The following is an 18,475-nucleotide window of genomic DNA, read 5'->3' on the forward strand; positions in this document are numbered from 1 at the left end:
TATTAAAAGAAGATCTATAATGAACCCTTACAAACCTAACCATATCCTCCAATCTAATCATAAACCGAGAAGAAACCAATCCGTTAAGATTTTTATCATCACACTTTCCACTACTATCCACAACACATGATTGCGGAGAAAAGCACGGGTTGATTTCAGGATTAAAATAGTAGGGGTGCTAAATATATAATAGTAACTGTTGAATCTCATTTTAAGGTGTATTATAGTTTATTTTTATAATTTGAACCCTTCATTTTATAAAATTTATTGAATATTTTATATTTACCAAAAATCATATTAATCAGATATCAATAACTATATGATCGAATTGCATATTTTTTATGTTATTTCTGGAAAGAAATTTTTTTTTTTTTTTTATTATCAATCATATAATTATTGATATCCAATTATTATGATTTTTGATTGACACAAAATACTCAACAAACCTTAAAAAATGAGCGGTTCGAAGGCACAACACCAGACTGGCCATCCTACTTTGGAGGCAGATCCTCCGGCCTATATTTTGGGAGGGAGATCCCGCAGAAGATCCAGACTGTTAACTAATTAATCCATGTATTTTTCCTAAAGGATAATATCTATATTTTATTTTGTTATAAACACGAAATCGTCAACTAATTGGACTGTAATTTATAAGTGTACTAAGGTATGTCCGTATTTGAAGGTACAATATAATAACGTTAAAATTAAAATATAATTACAATCTTAATATTATTTAAATTTATTTTTTAATTTAATAAATTCACAAATTTCTTATAAAATTTTGTAGTTTTCATAAAACTCCTCACGAAAACTCGTTTTGGCTTATACAATATAAAGCTAGATAGATAGATGTGCCTGACATACATGTAATTTTTATATACAATATTGTTTTTACTTATATAATTATATGAAAATTATATGTATGCCCGTAATGTCCTATTGTATTACGAGCATACATACATTGTATGGAAATATGTGTAAAATATATTGAACAAAAAGAAAAAAATAGAAAAATAAACAAATTGAGAGAAAAATAAAAATGGGAGAAAATAAAAAAAATAAAATGAAAAAAAGGGAGGAAGGTGGGATTATGGGATCATGAAAGGATGAGTGAGAAAAGGAAAAAGTAAGAGAGAGAAGCGGGAAAATAGAAATGTAGATGTAGGATATTTTTTGAAAAATATATCTCAGCCGTTATTTTATAATTTGAATAAATCTGGGCCGTCCAAATGTCCTAGTAGGACAAATGTGTAGGACTAATTCAAAAATTATCCTACTTTATTATATAGATGTTGAAGATTTATATGAGATCTAAATTTACGAAATCTATCAGGTATTCAATATAATTAAAAATAATAATTAATTTTTCAAATTCATTTAATTTGTGAACTAAAAAATTCACTAATATAATCGCCACTACACACAGTAAAATCTGGCACCTAATTTTGGGATCACAGACTTTTCCATATAATATGAATAAAAATAAGTGAAAAAAATGAGAAAATAAAAAAAATAAATAGAGAGAAGAATAAAAATGGAAGAAAATAAAAAAAAATAAAAAGAAAAGAAAGAGGAATGTGGGATCATGGGATCATAGAAGGATGAGTGAGAAAAGAAAAAAGTAAGAGAGAGAAGCGAAAAAATAGAAAATGTACATGTAGGATATTATTTGAAAAAATATATCTCAGCCGTTGTTTTATAATTTGAATAGATCTGAGCCGTCCAAATGTCTTAGTAGAACAAATGTGAGTAGGAAAAATTCAAAAACTATCCTACTTTATTATATAGATAAAGAGATACACTCTATTATAAAATGAAGGAAAAATTGCAAGTCAGTGCATATTTTTAAAAATAATTTTAAATTAGTGAGAAATTTTATAAATTTTAATAATTAAAATTATATATTTTTTATAAATATTTTATGAAATACCGCTGATGTATAATTTTTCTAAAATGAATGAAGATGAATTATTATTATTATTATTATTATTATTATTATTATTATTATTTGTGCTGTCTTAGTAAAGACCTGTATTATTTATATAAATTCTGGATAGTCTAAGACCAAAGAAGAAGAAGAAAGTCTATAGGAGTGAAAAACAAAATGACAATTTCAAACACCCTATGAGATTTATGAACAATAAATTTGACTCTCACATATTTAAAAAAATTCACCCCGCCCCAACAATGTCTCTAGTTTTTGTGACAATCATTAGATCAACTAACTAATTTTGTTGATATTAAAAAAAAAAATACATTTTTTACCTTTCATTTCTCTCTCTCCTTAAATCCAACAGTATATCCGTATAAACCCTTGCCCCTCTACATTCTAACACTCGCTCATTTCAATGAATGGGTGGTTTGCAACAACGAAACCCTAATTTCAATCTAAACAAAGGCACATGGAACTAATTTCAACATAAATGGTGAAATGTTATTCGAGTTTATTTTTTGAATAATACTATATGCACTAATTAATGTAATAATTAATGTATTAATTAATGATGTGACATAATTTAAGAAATTTTTGATATTTATAATTTGTATAAATGAGTGGAGTCAATAATAATACCATAACTAGTGTTAATACACTAATTAATACACTAATTAATGCATGTAACACTACTATTATTTTTTTGCTCTTCTTCATCACATAGTCCGAAATAGTATATAAGGTAATCCATGTTGACTAATCAAATTTTAGCATTACAAATTGGAAATGTTTTTCTTAGGACTTCACCATACCCAAAAAATGATGTCTGCGGCTAGAGTAGCAAAAGAAACATTAAGGTTGCATTTGGTTGTGTTTTGTAAATGTGATTTGAGAGTATGAGTTGTATTTTGAGTTTGTGTGTTGTAGAATTATGATTTGAGTGTAGAAAATTTTTTTGGTAAAGAGTTTTGAAAATAGTTTTGGAAAAGATGTTTGATTTGAGTAGGGAATGGTTGATGTGATATTTAATATGTGATACAAAAATTTACAACTCATAACTAAACATACAACTCGAAATTATTTTAAAGCACATTAAAAATTAAAAAAATTTCAGAAAATATTTTTCCCAATTATATAAATCAATTGCAAAAAAAAAAAAAAATTCTGTACAGCGGAGGACATCCGAGTGGATGTCCCCAAGGACGTCCGGGCGAATGACCCCAAGGACGTCCGGGCAGTCTTCCCTTGGCCAAAATTTTCACAAAAAACGCGGCTGTGATACAGAGCTCTCTGTAGAGGTTTTGAAAGTTGATTCCAAACACACAACCAAACATCATACTGAAACACACATGTGGAATTACGTTTTGAATTCATAACCAAACAGACCCTAAGGCTTTGTTTGGTGGAGCTCTAGAACTCCAGAGTTTGATTTGAACATAGTATTTGTTTATGATTTTCAAAAATTAATTCCACATTCACTTTTGAAAATGCGGTTGAAGGCGGAAAAATTTGAGCTAACTGATCGTCCCACCGGTCGTTCGGCCGGTTCACCAGAACAGTATAATTTTTATCATGTCGATGTTTTTTGGTGTAGGCTTTTTTGGCATGATGTGTCTTCTGAAACTCTCCGCTCGTCGATTCTCCTCGGCCGACCTCCTGTCAAGGTCGATGCGAACGCTCCATTCCTCTGTCATGCTGAGGGACTTTGGGGATTGCTTTCTGTCCCCCTTTCTGGGTATCGTTCTTGGCCGCTGGAATCGGTGTATCTTCCAATGGAAATGGTGGCTTCATGACGTTGTTCTGCATCATGAAATTGACGACCGATTGCAGGTCTGCCAATTTGTTTGTCATTCCCTTCATCTCCTCGTCCCTCCTCAAGCATCTATCTTTCCATACCTAGAGGTCGCTTTCGTTGTAATACGCGCCCTGACATGCTTTCTTCGGTACGTCTCCCTCTTGACCGACGTCTTTCTCTCCGGGATTCTTATCCCGAGATTCTTCGTTACAGTTGTCCTCCTCTACGTTAGGTTCGACGTTTTTACCATTCCCACTAGGGATGTCGCCCCAAATTCTTTCTTTCTATCCGTCGTTGACCATCTATTCTTCTTATGATTCCCACATATAGCGCCAAATTGTGGGTGCTGTAATAATTGCATAATTTCACTTATGAATCACAAATTGTCATAACTCTTATGAAAAATTTGTAAAACATTTATTACAAAAATACATAATATACATTACAAAAATATGTAACAACATGCAAATTGTGATAACAAGTGTCTTGGTTATGACTAGTACTATATTATTGAAAGACACATGCTAACAAGTATATTTACAAAATTGTGAAAATATTTTTAATTTTTTTTTTGCAATCAATAAAAAATTATTTTGAACTTAATAAAAAAAAATTAATTTAATTTAATTTAACTTATTTATTGACTTTTTTTTTTTTTGGTTTCCAACAACACTTGAAATATTTTTTACAAAATTCATGTAAAAGAGCAATGCTATAAAAAAAATCACAAAATTTATGTAAAATAATCTAGCTTAGTGGTAGGCCTAATAAGGGATTATCTGTCATAAATTGTTATATCTTCATCTCTCAAAATAACCACAATCCTATAATTATGTTTGAAAATTTCAATATTTTACAAATGAAACATAATTTAATAATTACAAGTATTTTTAAAGTAATATTATAATTATGTCTAAAAAATTCAATATTTCAAAAATTGATACATAATTTAATAGTTACAAGTATTTTTAAAAGAAAGGGAGAAATTAAGTACAAAAAATCCTTTGTCAATACCTCGTTCTGTAAAGAATTCATTAAAATCTTTTAGGGCAAATTACATATACCCCTCGAGATTTGGCTAAATTACAGATACCTCCTGAGGTTTGAGAAATTACGAATTCCCCCCTTAATACTATATTTGCATAAGAAATTAGGGGGTAATTTGTTATGAAATATAAACTTCAGGGGGCAAATTATTATGAAAATACAAATCTCAGGGGTGGGATGTAATTTTCAAAACCTCAGGGGATATCTGTAATTTAGCCAAACCTCGAAGGGTATATGTAATTTGTCCAATCTTGTAATTATAAAATTTGTTACATCTTATCATTTTAGTGGGAAATTCTGTAACATTTGAGAGGGCTTAAAATAATAATAATAATAAAAAAATTAATAGGACAACAAAGAAATCCGAGCTAGAAAATCACAGTACAAAACAGCTACGAACATGTCAACGTCATGGAAAGAAGTGATTGTTTAGAGTGTTCTAAATAAGTGTACTTTTGTCCTTTTAGATTAAAAAATCGAGGATAAAAATATGGATGTTTGGGTTAACTTTTTAAATTTTTATGAAAAAATGTGTATTAAAAAATTGTATAAATTAATATGTAGAGGAAAATTAGGATCGAGAATTGTGCAGTTATAATTTTTAATTTTTGATGAATAGTGATAATTTTTTAACTTTTTAAATAAATTTTTAACTTTTTGACTTTTTGACAACTACCTAAGAATTGAGCAACGCCTACACCTACCAAATTTTAGTACACTACGCCTACCAAATTTTAGCTTGTTTGAATAGCTTCAATGCCGGTCATTTGATTGTTAATTCGGTAATAAGGTGATAGTCGTGATAAGAGGCTATTTTGGGAAGTTGGCTAAAAGTCACTTTTTTTGGTTTGTAGCAAAAGTCAAAAGTTGGCTTTTTTATCTTTTTTTTCATTTGGGAAGTTGGTTTTTAGCCAACGGTACCCTCATGGGTCAAAATGTGTTACATAGGTGAAGTCGTAAATATTTTAAATAAATGGGGGTAGTTTGGTCATTTTATTATGATTTGACATCATAAACAAACATTAATCAAAAAAGTCAAAAGTCACTTTTTACCAACTTCCCAAATCATTTGTCTAAAAAAATCAAAAGCTTGGTTAAAAGTCAAAAAATCACTTTTCACCATCTTCCCAAAATAAGCCAAGGATTGCATTGGTCATTTAAATGATCGTTCGCGCAGTCAACTGATATGCATAAATTTGGATTATTAGGACAACTTTAAATTTGATAAGTGAATTATTTTTTATAAGAATTTAATAATCTCATGTAAGTTATTATATTTTTATCTCCAAATAATTTTCTTAAATAAAATTCCTTACTATAAAATCATGTTACTCATGATCAAAACATTTGGCACAAAATTTATTTATTTATTTAGATAAATTACAAATACACTTCTTAATATTTACTTAAAATATAAATTACTTCATGTAGTTATAAAAAATTACATCTTGGCTAATGAAAATTTTAATTTCATAACAAATAGTCATTTTATTAATAAATTATTAAGTTAATTAATAATTATTAATGATATATAAATTTATTTTAATAAATAATTTAGGTAATTTTATTATCGTATACGAGAACAGTTAAGAATTTTATTTTTTTAATTAATTCTGTAAAATAAAAAATTTTAACAAGAAAATATTTTTAATTTTCTAAACTACAGAAAATAATCTATATTTTAAACAAATTTTAAAAAGCATATTTGTAATTTACCCTATTTGTTCTTAACTAATTGACTTTGATAGCCATTGATGATACGTGTTGTGTATATCTAAAATTGAATTACATATCAAATTCTGTAATTAGTATTACATTTAACATCACATATAAATAATACAGTATATTATAAATAATAATTTCTAGTTAGTAAAAATTAAATGATGTGAGATGATAAATAAATTAATAAAAATAAATATTAAATCTAATATTTTAATATTTTATATTATTACAAAAAATTAAATAATATATATTTTATACATACAACTATTAGCAAAACTTGTCCCCACTCTACGTTCCTGTTGAAACAAGAAAAATCTGTGTATGAAATGGGGTTGATTGAGATGAAGAAAATTACAATCGTGTGAACTTTATCCTCTTACACTAATATAGTATTCACGTCGGGATGAGTTTCTCTCTAGTTTAAATTTAAATTTAATTGTCATGCTTGAATTCTTGAGTTTTATCACAAATGTTATTTCGATAATTCAAACAATTTATTTTATAAAACTTTCCACATATATCTATGAAAAAAATTAGAAACATTTTATAATCTATTTTCAAAATCACACATCTATAACTTTAAATATAAACGCAATGACGTAAAAATATTATAATTCACAAAAAAAAATTAAGGTTTTAGAGATCAAAATTTAAGGACAAAATTATTTTTTAGAGATCAAATATTTTTGTCGCAAAAAGTGTCATTATAATTTTAGCAACAAAATTTGAAAATTAGTGATGAATTATAATCTTTTTTAAACCAAATTTTTTGTCTAAAAAAATAAACTTTTTTGAGATCAAATTATTTTGTCACTAAAAATATATTTATTAGTGATATTTTCAAAATTTTGTCGTTAAAAGTCTTTATTTTTCGAGACGACCTTTTAACGACTATCCTCACGACAATAGAAATTGTTCCGTAAATATTTTTTACAACAAAATTTTCACTTTTAAGGACAAAAGAATTTAACCTCTAAAACTCTTATATGTTGTGATTATTGAATCAATCTTTTTTTTGGATAAATTACAAATACACTTAAAATTTATTTAAAATAGGTATTATCTCTTGAAATTTTTAATTTCATAATAAATATCTTATTTTATTAATAAATTATTAAGTTAATTAATAATTTTTAATGATAAGAATTTATTTGAATTAATAATTTAGATAATTTTATCATTGCATAAAAAATAGTTAGGAATTTTTTTTTAATTTAATTCTATTAAATAAATTTTTTTAATAATAAGATATTTATAATTTTTTAAACCATTTTAAGTAATTCATATTTTAATTAAACGTGGGGTGTTTTTGTAACTTTCTTTTATGAATAATATAAAACAGAAAGTTACAAAACAAACCATTTCAGCTCAACACGTCAGAATAGTGATTAGTCTTGACGGATACCCTCAAATTGAGTTTCCATGCATTAAAAAAAAATTAAAAAAGTTAAGTATAAACAATCTTTTTCCAAACCAACCTTTAACCTTATCACATTTGTCAAAGCTCATGTTCCCTCTTTAGTCCTCGTTGGACAACTGATTTTTTTAGTTAAAAAGTCAAAAAAATTACTAAAAAAATTAAAAATTCAACAACTTATGTTGAAAAGTCAAAAATTTTCTTTTTCTCTTTACTTTTTACACATTTTTTAGTAAAAAGTCTAAAAATCATCTCAAACATACTAATTTTTTTACTCATATTTTAACTAAATAATCAAAAAATTACTAAATTAACATGTTTTCAAACGAAGCTTATAATTGCAAAACGCAACAAACTCAATCCACACACTTGTCCGAGAGAGAGAGGGAGATGGATGAGTTGAAGCCTAGGCTAGCAGCGTCCGGATCCTCTACAGTGATCCTCTAGAGTGATCTTTCATGGAGCGACACGTGTCTCATTAACGGAACCAATGGTTGAGATGATGCCTAGACAAAACGACGTCGTTTTGGTACAAAAAAAAAAAATTCAAAATTTGCAGATTTGCAGATCGAGAGAGAGGATGAGGAAGAAGCAAGGGGATTTGAGGAAGAAGAAAGTGGATGTTGTAAGTAGAACCCAAGATTGCTTCACATATACCTGCTTTCTTCCATGTATGGTGGTGCAGAGGAAGCAAGCGATCCACCCACGTCTTCCATTTTTCAGTTGGGTATCGCCGATCCAGGAACTGGGTTTTCTTGAAATCAGAAATGGTGGGTTTGGAGGATAAAGAAAGAGAAGGAACAGCTCTAATGGAATCTACTGTGGGTTTGAGAAAATGGGCTGTTCTGGAAGTTGGGATTCCACCAGTGGGTGAAACCATAAGCTTTTCTCTCTCCTCCTGGATGGTTTCGTCTTGTGAGGATCTGGACACCTCTGTAATGGGTTTGCAACAATTTCATCCATGGAAATCTATATATAACTGTGTTCTTTCTCTCATGCTGTTACTTCCCAAGAAACCTTGAAGACCCCATCAATGGCTTCTTCTTCTTCATCCTCTCTCTCGATCTGCAAATCTGCAAATTCTGAATTTTTTTTTTTTTGGTACCAAAACGACGTCGTTTTGTCTAGGCATCATCTTAGCCATTGGTTCCATTAATGGGACACGTGTCACTCTACGAAGGATCACTCTAGAGGATCACTTCACAGGATCACTCTAGAGGATCCGGACGCAGGCCAGCAAACTCTAGTCCTTTAACTCCTTTGGGCTTACTAGAAAGAGTGCTACAGTGTATGGGGACTGTCCTTCTGTGGTGTACAACACCATTTACACGTGGTCAGACACCCACCGTCGATGCCTCCGAGTTGCCTCCTCAATCGCATTCATGGGCATCAAACAAGAGTCAAGATTCCCTCCTTGCGCTTCTTCCTTTCATTCCTATTTACAGGGTTATTTGGCTCACTTTTTGGCCCAATTTTAATAATTCGAACCGTTCATATTTTAAGATTTGTTCAGTATATCATATCTGTAAAAAATTAAGTTGATCGGATATCAGAAAGTAAGTGTTCGGAAAACTATTTATTAAATTTAAAAAAAAATAGTTTTTAGTTCGATTTTTCCGAACATATACTTTCTGATATCCGATCAACTTGATTTTTTACAAGTATAATATACTGAACAAATCTTAAAATATGAACGATTCGGATTATTAAAATTGAACTTAAAAGCACGCTCAGTAACCCTGCAAGTAGGAAATGATGCAAGGTGGGATCCTTGCTCATCAAACAAGGCCACGTGGTGTCCGTGGTGGCCCCCAACATCCTCGCCATGTACGAGCTCCAATTCGCCGTCCCCATGTCCGGCGCCATCCTCAACTCCATCAACACCCGCCTCGACGCCGGCACCGTCTCCGTCCTCCTCCGTCACAGCGAATCAAAGCACGTCTTCATCGATTACCAATCCACCTCTGTCGTCTTCCAAGCCCTCTCTCTCTTCCCCCCAACCTCTCCATGCCCACCTCTCATCCTCATCGCCGCCGACGACGGAGCTCCGCCGCAAGCCGCCGTTGACTTCATCAGCACGTATGAGAGCTTGGTGGAGAGAGGTGATCTTGAGTTCAAGTGGGTCCGGCCGAAGAGCGAGTGGGACCCGATGATCTTGAATTATACCTCCGGTTCCACTTCATCTCCCAAGGGGGTAGGTCACAGCCACCGTGGGCTTTTCATCATCACCGTCGATTCACTGATAGACTGGTCAGTACCCAACAGGCCGTCTACCTGTGGACCCTACCCATGTTCCACGCCAACGGCTGGAGCTTCACCTGGGGGATGGCGGCTGTCGGCGGTATCAACGTCTGCGTCCGGAAATTCGACGCGGCGGTGATCTACGCCGCTATACGTAAACACGGCGTCACCCATTTATGCGGCGCTCCCGTGGTTCTCAACATGCTATCTAACTCCCCCGACGGTAAGCCGCTGGAGAAGCCGGTTCAGATTCTGACCGCCGGAGCACTGCCGCCAGCGGCGGTGCTGTTTCGGACCGAATCCATGGGTTTTGTAGTGAGTCACGGGTACGGGTTGACGAAAACGGCCGGGTTGGTGGTGTCGTGCGAGCGGAAACCCAAGTGGAATCGGCTACCGGCGACGGAGAGAGCGAGGCTGAAGGCGAGACAAGGGGTGAGGACTATTGGGATGACGGAGATCGATGTAATTGATCCGGATACTGGGTTGAGCGTGAAGCGAGACGGGTTGACACTGGGTGAAGTGGTTCTAAGAGGTGGGGCGGTCATGTTGGGTTACCTGAAAGACCCGTAAGGAACATCGAAATGCATGGCAGAGAACGGGTGGTTCTACACCGGAGATGTAGGGGTTATGCACCCAGATGGGTATTTGGAGATCAAAGACCGATCCAAAGACATCATCATCACCGGCGGCGAGAACGTGAGCAGCGTGGAGGTAGAGTCGTGTTAGAAAAAATAGTACCAAACTATATGGAAAATATAATTTAAAAATATGCAAACGATTTTTGGGCAAATCCAAAAACTCAAATATATCAACATAATAACGTGATAAAACTTACAGTACGTAAACAGATAAAACCTGATCGAGTCGAGTGTGTGACACTCTTTCCTTAAGACAGATTCGTCCTCCCACCGGTGCTTAGGATTCAATGGACGTCTATCTCCCAGGATACAACGATCAATGTCTTGCACTAACAGCACTACTATTGCAAGCCTAGCGAACTTTGCTGTGCATAAACTCTCTTTATAGGAAAATTAGACTCAAGAAATATGAAGAATAAATACAAAGTGAAAAAGTATGGCAATTCTCTATCCAAAAATGAAGTGAGGGACATGGAATGTAAAGACTTCTATGTGACTCTTCAGAAAGGTTGTGATCCTTCAAAAGGACACACTCTTTGATCTCAAGAGACACAACCAATGAAGTAAATTAAATTCAAATTTTCCAACAATCCCCCACATGAATGAAATTTACGGAAAGGACATGCAACAACATGCAGACAAAGAGAGAGTACATTATGGAAATATCCTGCATCGGGATAGGTAGCTTTCGGCTTTGAACCTTCCCTAGTGAAAGCCTATCGGACTTACTAGCTAATCAGTGGACGTGATGCCTTGAACTGTTCAGCCGTTTGTGTAAGCCAAGACAATAGAATTCACACAAAATATCTTCAAACACAGCTTAGTTCTCACAGTTGTGCCCGTTTTGGCCTTGGGCAAGTCCTGGTGTTTCTTGAGTGCTTTAGAGAATTTAGCCTTATCAATTCTCATAGAAGCGGCCCCTTCACACTCATATAGGTGATCCTTATTTCGAGTCTCTTAAATACTCCTCTTGAAAGATACCCCTCTAGGATTTCCAGGATATAAGTAATCATTAAAAGCATAGCTTACCCTAAGTTCCCTGCATTCAACACATGTTGCAGATATCACTCTCATCATACGAATGGATAGGAGTTAGACTCCTTTAGTGATTTCTGGCGAGCCACACATAACTTCATGTCTCAATGTTAATGAAGTATATACTGGATCCTAGTCATGTGATTGATCATGCACCGTTGCAGTTTAAGGAGGATTTGACATATGAGGAACTCCCTATACGAATTGTTGATAGGAAGGAACAGGTTTTGAGGCGTCGAGTCATCCACTATGTTAAGGTTCAATAGAGTAATCACTCAGAAAGAGAAGCAACTTGGGAACTTGATGATGAAATGAAACGATGTTTATGCTTTACATGGTTTATGTGATCCAAGAAATAAAATAACTGAATCCTTCTAATGTCAAAAAAGCACCGATCCAAATCTAATATTTATAAAATAAAAGAAGATTGATTTACGAAATCCCAATATTGTTTAATCAAAATATATGTTCTTCATACTACATCATCATCATCATCAGGACATACATGATACACCACTAAATGCCTTTGTGTGAAAATCAAAGCATGATAAAAACAATTGAACACATCAATAAATAATAAATACATATAAAAATTGATAAGTCAATTTTCTGTAAAACTCTGAAAACAATCATCCAATACCAACTATGAAAATCAATTCAAACTCTCTTACCAGTATTTATAGAACTTAGATCTGTCTTATCATAATATTTTCTATAACACACAAATAATAATAAACAGATATGCATTCTGAACTAACATGATTACTCAAACAAAAATACCAATTTTGAATTAATGAGTGAAGTTTCATAACAAACCAATTGACTCCCAATATAAATTCAAACATATTATAATAGAAAAGATGTAAATTGATTTCTGATAGATGCAAACTATTTATAAGTTATAACCGAAACTGTTTTAACAAAGATAAATCTGTTTAATAACAGTTCCTTATACACAAAACTATATTTTTCCAAAAACCATAAACATGGTCGAATCTGTCTTAAGATTGTTAGAAAAAATAGTACCAAACTATATGGAAAATATAATTTAAAAATATGCAAACGATTTTTGGGCAAATCCAAAAACTCAAAAATATCAACATAATAACGTGATAAAACTTACAGTACGTAAACAGATAAAACCTGATCGAGTCGAGTGTGTGACACTCTTTCCTTAAGACAGATTCGTCCTCCCACCGGTGCTTAGGATTCAATGGACGTCTATCTCCCAGGATACAACGATCAATGTCTTGCACTAGCAGCACTACTATTGCAAGCCTAGCGAACTTTGCTGTGCATGAACTCTCTTTATAGGAAAATTAGACTCAAGAAATATGAAGAATAAATACAAAGTGAAGAAGTATGGCAATTCTCTATCCAAAAATGAAGTGAGGGACATGGAATGTAAAGACTTCTATGTGACTCTTCAGAAAGGTTGTGATCCTTCAAAAGGACACACTCTTTGATCTCAAGAGACACAACCAATGAAGTAAATTACATTTAAGAAGAAGATGTAGTATTATTAATAACTGAGGGTACAACGGTCATTACATTTAACTTGAAAAGGCCATCAGACATGTAACCTTTTCCTACATACATCCCATTCTTAGTAAGTACAAATTTATCACTCTCAAATACTAGCCTAAACCCATTCTTACTCAACAAAGATCCGGAAACAAGATTCTTGCGAATGTCCGGTACATGCAGCACATTGTTGAGAGTGAGTTCCTTTCCAGATGTCATCTTGAGTACAAGCTTTCCTTGTCCTTCAACTTTGGAAGTTGAGGAGTTGCCCATAAAAAGTTGTTCACCATTATCCACTGTAGAATAAGATGTGAACATCTTTTTGTCGGCACAGATATGGCGAGTAGCACCAGTGTCCACCCACCATTCTTTAGGATTTCCGACAAGATTTGCCTCGGAAACAACTGCAGAAAGATTGATGTCATCGACACCATTGGAAATATTATCCACTTCGGTCATGTGGGCTTGAGCAGGCTTCTTGCTTGTTCTTCTTTTGTTTTTGCCTTTGCAACGGCAATCTTTGGCCCGATGTCCCTCTTTGTCACAGATGTAACATTTGCCATTAAACTTGTACTTTTTATTATCCCCCCCTTTAGAGCCTTGTGATGAACTTTCTCCAGAAGACTTTCGTTTCTTGGTTTTTGAAGTATGTTCCACCACATTTGCCTTAGACTCCATAGGATGCTTACCAGCCCGCTTTTCAGAATTGCGGTTATCCTCCTCAATCCTCAAACGCACAATTAACTCATCCTTAGAAATTTCTTTGCGCTTATGTTTGAGGTAGTTCTTGAATTCCTTCCAGCCTTTTGGTAATTTTTCAATTAAGGCTGCAACTTGAAAGGATTCACTGAGAGACATACCTTCTACGTGAATGTCATGCAGAATGAGTTGGAAATCTTGAGCTTGGCTGATCACAGTTTTTGAATCAACCATTACAAAATCCAAGAATCTGCCAACCACAAATTTCTTTGAGCCGGCATCTTCCGTTTTGTACTTTTTCTCCAACGATTCCCAAAGTTCCTTTGCAGTCTTGATTGGACTGTAGACGTTGTATAATGTGTTGTCAAGTCCGTTCAAGACGTAATTCCGGCAAAGGAAATCGGCATGTTTCCAGGCATCAACCGCAGCAACCACTTGCCGGTCGGTTTCATCCTCTTTCAGGATAGGAGCATCTTCACGGAGGAAACGAGCCAGGTTCAGAGTTGTAAGATAGAACAACACCTTCTGTTGCCATCTTTTAAAGTCAGTTCCTAAGAACTTCTCTGGCTTTTCACCGTGATTTACTGGTACTGTTACAACAGGAGAGGGGGTTGGCGTCATTGCAGCCACCACAGTAGTACTTGTTTGGGCATTCGTTTCAGTAGCCATCAATTCTAATATATAAAACAAAATTATAATTAGAATTTACACTACACAGAAAATTAAACCAAATCCACAGAATTAAATTTCGTAAAAATAAAAGAAACAAGAATGTAACTTTTATTTTCCAATTAATTTGAAAATAAAATAAAATTTTATTTAAACAAATTAATTCCACACAGAAAATTAAATTCTGTAAAATAAAAGAAATAAAAACTATAACTTTTATTTATCAATTAATTTGGAAATAAAATAAAATTTTATTTAACCAAAATAATTCCACACAAGAAATTAAATTCTATAAAAATAAAAGAAATAATAACTATAACTTTTATTTTTCAATTAATTTGGAAATAAAATAAAATTTTATTTAACCAAATTAATTCCACACAAGAAAATTAATTTCAGTAACACTTCAATAATTAAAATACTGAAACAGAATTTTAATTAATGAAAACTCAGAAAATAATTTCTAAAACCCAAAATTAATTTCTGAAAAAATTTCACAAAAATATATTCTGAATTGTTAATGACACCAGTATCGTACTACTAGTTGTTGTCAAAGAAAAGAGACAGTATATTACTACTATCTGTCAAATAGCATATAACCACTATTTGTTTTTCCAACCAGAATATTATTTTGTAAATTCACAGATTTATAAGGAACTGTTATTAAACAGATTTATCTTTGTTAAAACAGTTTCGGTTATAACTTATAAATAGTTTGCATCTATCAGAAATCAATTTACATCTTTTCTATTATAATATGTTTGAATTTATATTGGGAGTCAATTGGTTTGTTATGAAACTTCACTCATTAATTCAAAATTGGTATTTTTGTTTGAGTAATCATGTTAGTTCAGAATGCATATCTGTTTATTATTATTTGTGTGTTATAGAAAATATTATGATAAGACAGATCTAAGTTCTATAAATACTGGTAAGAGAGTTTGAATTGATTTTCATAGTTGGTATTGGATGATTGTTTTCAGAGTTTTACAGAAAATTGACTTATCAATTTTTATATGTATTTATTATTTATTGATGTGTTCAATTGTTTTTATCATGCTTTGATTTTCACACAAAGGCATTTAGTGGTGTATCATGTATGTCCTGATGATGATGATGATGTAGTATGAAGAACATATATTTTGATTAAACAATATTGGGATTTCGTAAATCAATCTTCTTTTATTTTATAAATATTAGATTTGGATCGGTGCTTTTTTGACATTAGAAGGATTCAGTTATTTTATTTCTTGGATCACATAAACCATGTAAAGCATAAGCATTTGCTTGTTTTTAAAAGAATTGTTGTGAATTAGTTTTATATAATCTTCTTGGTTTACATATTCAGAAACTGTTTGTTTCTTTTTTGGTATTTATATATTTATTTCGGATTACTGTTAATTTTGATTGTACACAGAATTTTCTTTTGCCGTTTCATAAATGGATGTCTCTAACTTCGTGGATAAAGAGTGCTCATTATATATATATATATATATATTTATGATCTTTGTATAAGATTTGGTTTGCCTATATAAAAACAGTTTTTTGTCTTTACTTGCAGACATAACCGGGATGAAAAGTTACAACTTTTCGAATTATATTTATGGAGAAACTCAGATTCTTTTGATTTTTGGTTTGTCTTTTGACAAATATTTGGTCTCTTTTCTGACTTTAATCCATTGGAATGGCTTTACCTTTAATGAGATCTTTAACTGTTTTAAGTCAGATTAATAATTTTATTTGATTAACTTAAGACATGTTTAGTTTTTCTTGTTTTTTAAAACCAAGCATATGGTATATATGGTGCCTGATCCATTATACAAATGTAGAGATGTCATTTACATGTGCATATTAATTTGTAGTAATTCTAATTAATTTGCAATGAGTTTTATGGTGTCATATGTTGCCTTGAAATCTTTTATGGAAAAAGAAAAATGTGATGTGTTAGTTTTTGACTAATTTATTTCCAGTACTTTGTCAGGGATTTAAATTAAATTTTATTTGAAAGTTTGTGAAATTTTTAATTAATTTGTGATTGTGATGATGACATACCAATGGATCTCTTGTGGGGTGTTATTTCGAAAAGTATAATTAATCCTTTTGTTTGATTGTGATAGTAGTATTAACAATCGTTAACACCAGAAAAGTTTAAACATGATGATTTAACTAGTAGTGTTGTTCCATTTAATTGGAAATAATTTGAGAAATCTTTTGGGTTGATTATTATTTTTGTTAATAATCAATTAAAAGTTATTTTTAAAGTAACTTCGAATTTTCTGAGATAAGATGTCATCAATCTTTGTTTCACTTGTGTGGTAGAATTGGTTTAACCATGAACCATAATATTAATGTGGGTATTTATCTCTTGAATTAAAAGAGATAATTTAATTTCTTTTGTTACAAATATTCTTGAATGAATAATGTATGAATTTATCAAAAAATGAGTTATTATTTGTGACAGTGACACTTGTTTCGGCAATGAATCATGTTGTTTGTGCTAATTTATGTATTATCACAAATGTGGGGGAGAGAGATTAATTGGACAATTATGATTATCTTTGATTTGTTAATCTTGTCCATGTCTACATATGTTGTAGAGTTGACAATTTATGATGTCATTAATATCAATTTGATATGTGGTGTATTATAAATGGCTGTCACTTATTTATCGAAGTATTGATATATTATAAATGGATGTTAATTACTTATCAAAGTATTGTTAGAAAAAATAGTACCAAACTATATGGAAAATATAATTTAAAAATATGCAAACGATTTTTGGGCAAATCCAAAAACTCAAATATATCAACATAATAACGTGATAAAACTTACAGTACGTAAACAGATAAAACCTGATCGAGTCGAGTGTGTGACACTCTTTCCTTAAGACAGATTCGTCCTCCCACCGGTGCTTAGGATTCAATGGACGTCTATCTCCCAGGATACAACGATCAATGTCTTGCACTAGCAGCACTACTATTGCAAGCCTAGCGAACTTTGCTGTGCATGAACTCTCTTTATAGGAAAATTAGACTCAAGAAATATGAAGAATAAATACAAAGTGAAGAAGTATGGCAATTCTCTATCCAAAAATGAAGTGAGGGACATGGAATGTAAAGACTTCTATGTGACTCTTCAGAAAGGTTGTGATCCTTCAAAAGGACACACTCTTTGATCTCAAGAGACACAACCAATGAAGTAAATTAAATTCAAATTTTCCAACAAGTCGATGCTATACTCTCACCCGGCGGTGAACGAGGCGGCGGTGGTGGCTCGGCCGGACGAGTTTTGGGGAGAAACCTCATGTGCATTTGTGAGTCTGAAGCCGGAAATCCCTAGAAAGAAGCCGACGGAGAAGGAAATAATAGAGTATTGTAGAGCGAAGATGCCGCGCTATATGGTGACAAAGACGGTGGTGTTCAAGGAAGAGGTTCCGAAGTCATCGACTGGGAAGATTCAGAAGTTCGTGCTCAGAGACCTTGCCAAAGCCATGGGATCTATAAACAAAGAGTAATGCTACACATCATGAAAAGAATATTATGAAAAGTTTCACGAAACAAATCCAAGGGTGATTGTATAATATACAATAAAACATTACAAACACTATAAACTAATTCAAAGGTGGAGATTCTTCATGAAGACTTTTCATGATACTTCTTTCATGATACCTAGTATTCTTGATAAACAAAAGTCGTACGTGAATGAGTTTGTCTTCGCGTTCTTGATTGCTCAATCAATCTTATTAATTCAATTTG

General features: G+C 32.3%; 1 pseudogene; it reads left to right on the forward strand.

Moving 5' to 3' along the window:
- The first annotated feature begins 8,304 nt into the window (after positions 1–8,304).
- On the forward strand, positions 8,305–10,869 carry LOC145794594 (2-methylpropanoate--CoA ligase CCL4-like; annotated as a pseudogene).
- Positions 10,870–18,475: the final 7,606 nt, after the last annotated feature.

This window comes from Camellia sinensis, chromosome 7 (assembly GCF_055761805.1).
Source record: "Camellia sinensis isolate YWXY chromosome 7, ASM5576180v1, whole genome shotgun sequence".
Lineage (NCBI taxonomy): Eukaryota > Viridiplantae > Streptophyta > Magnoliopsida > Ericales > Theaceae > Camellia > Camellia sinensis.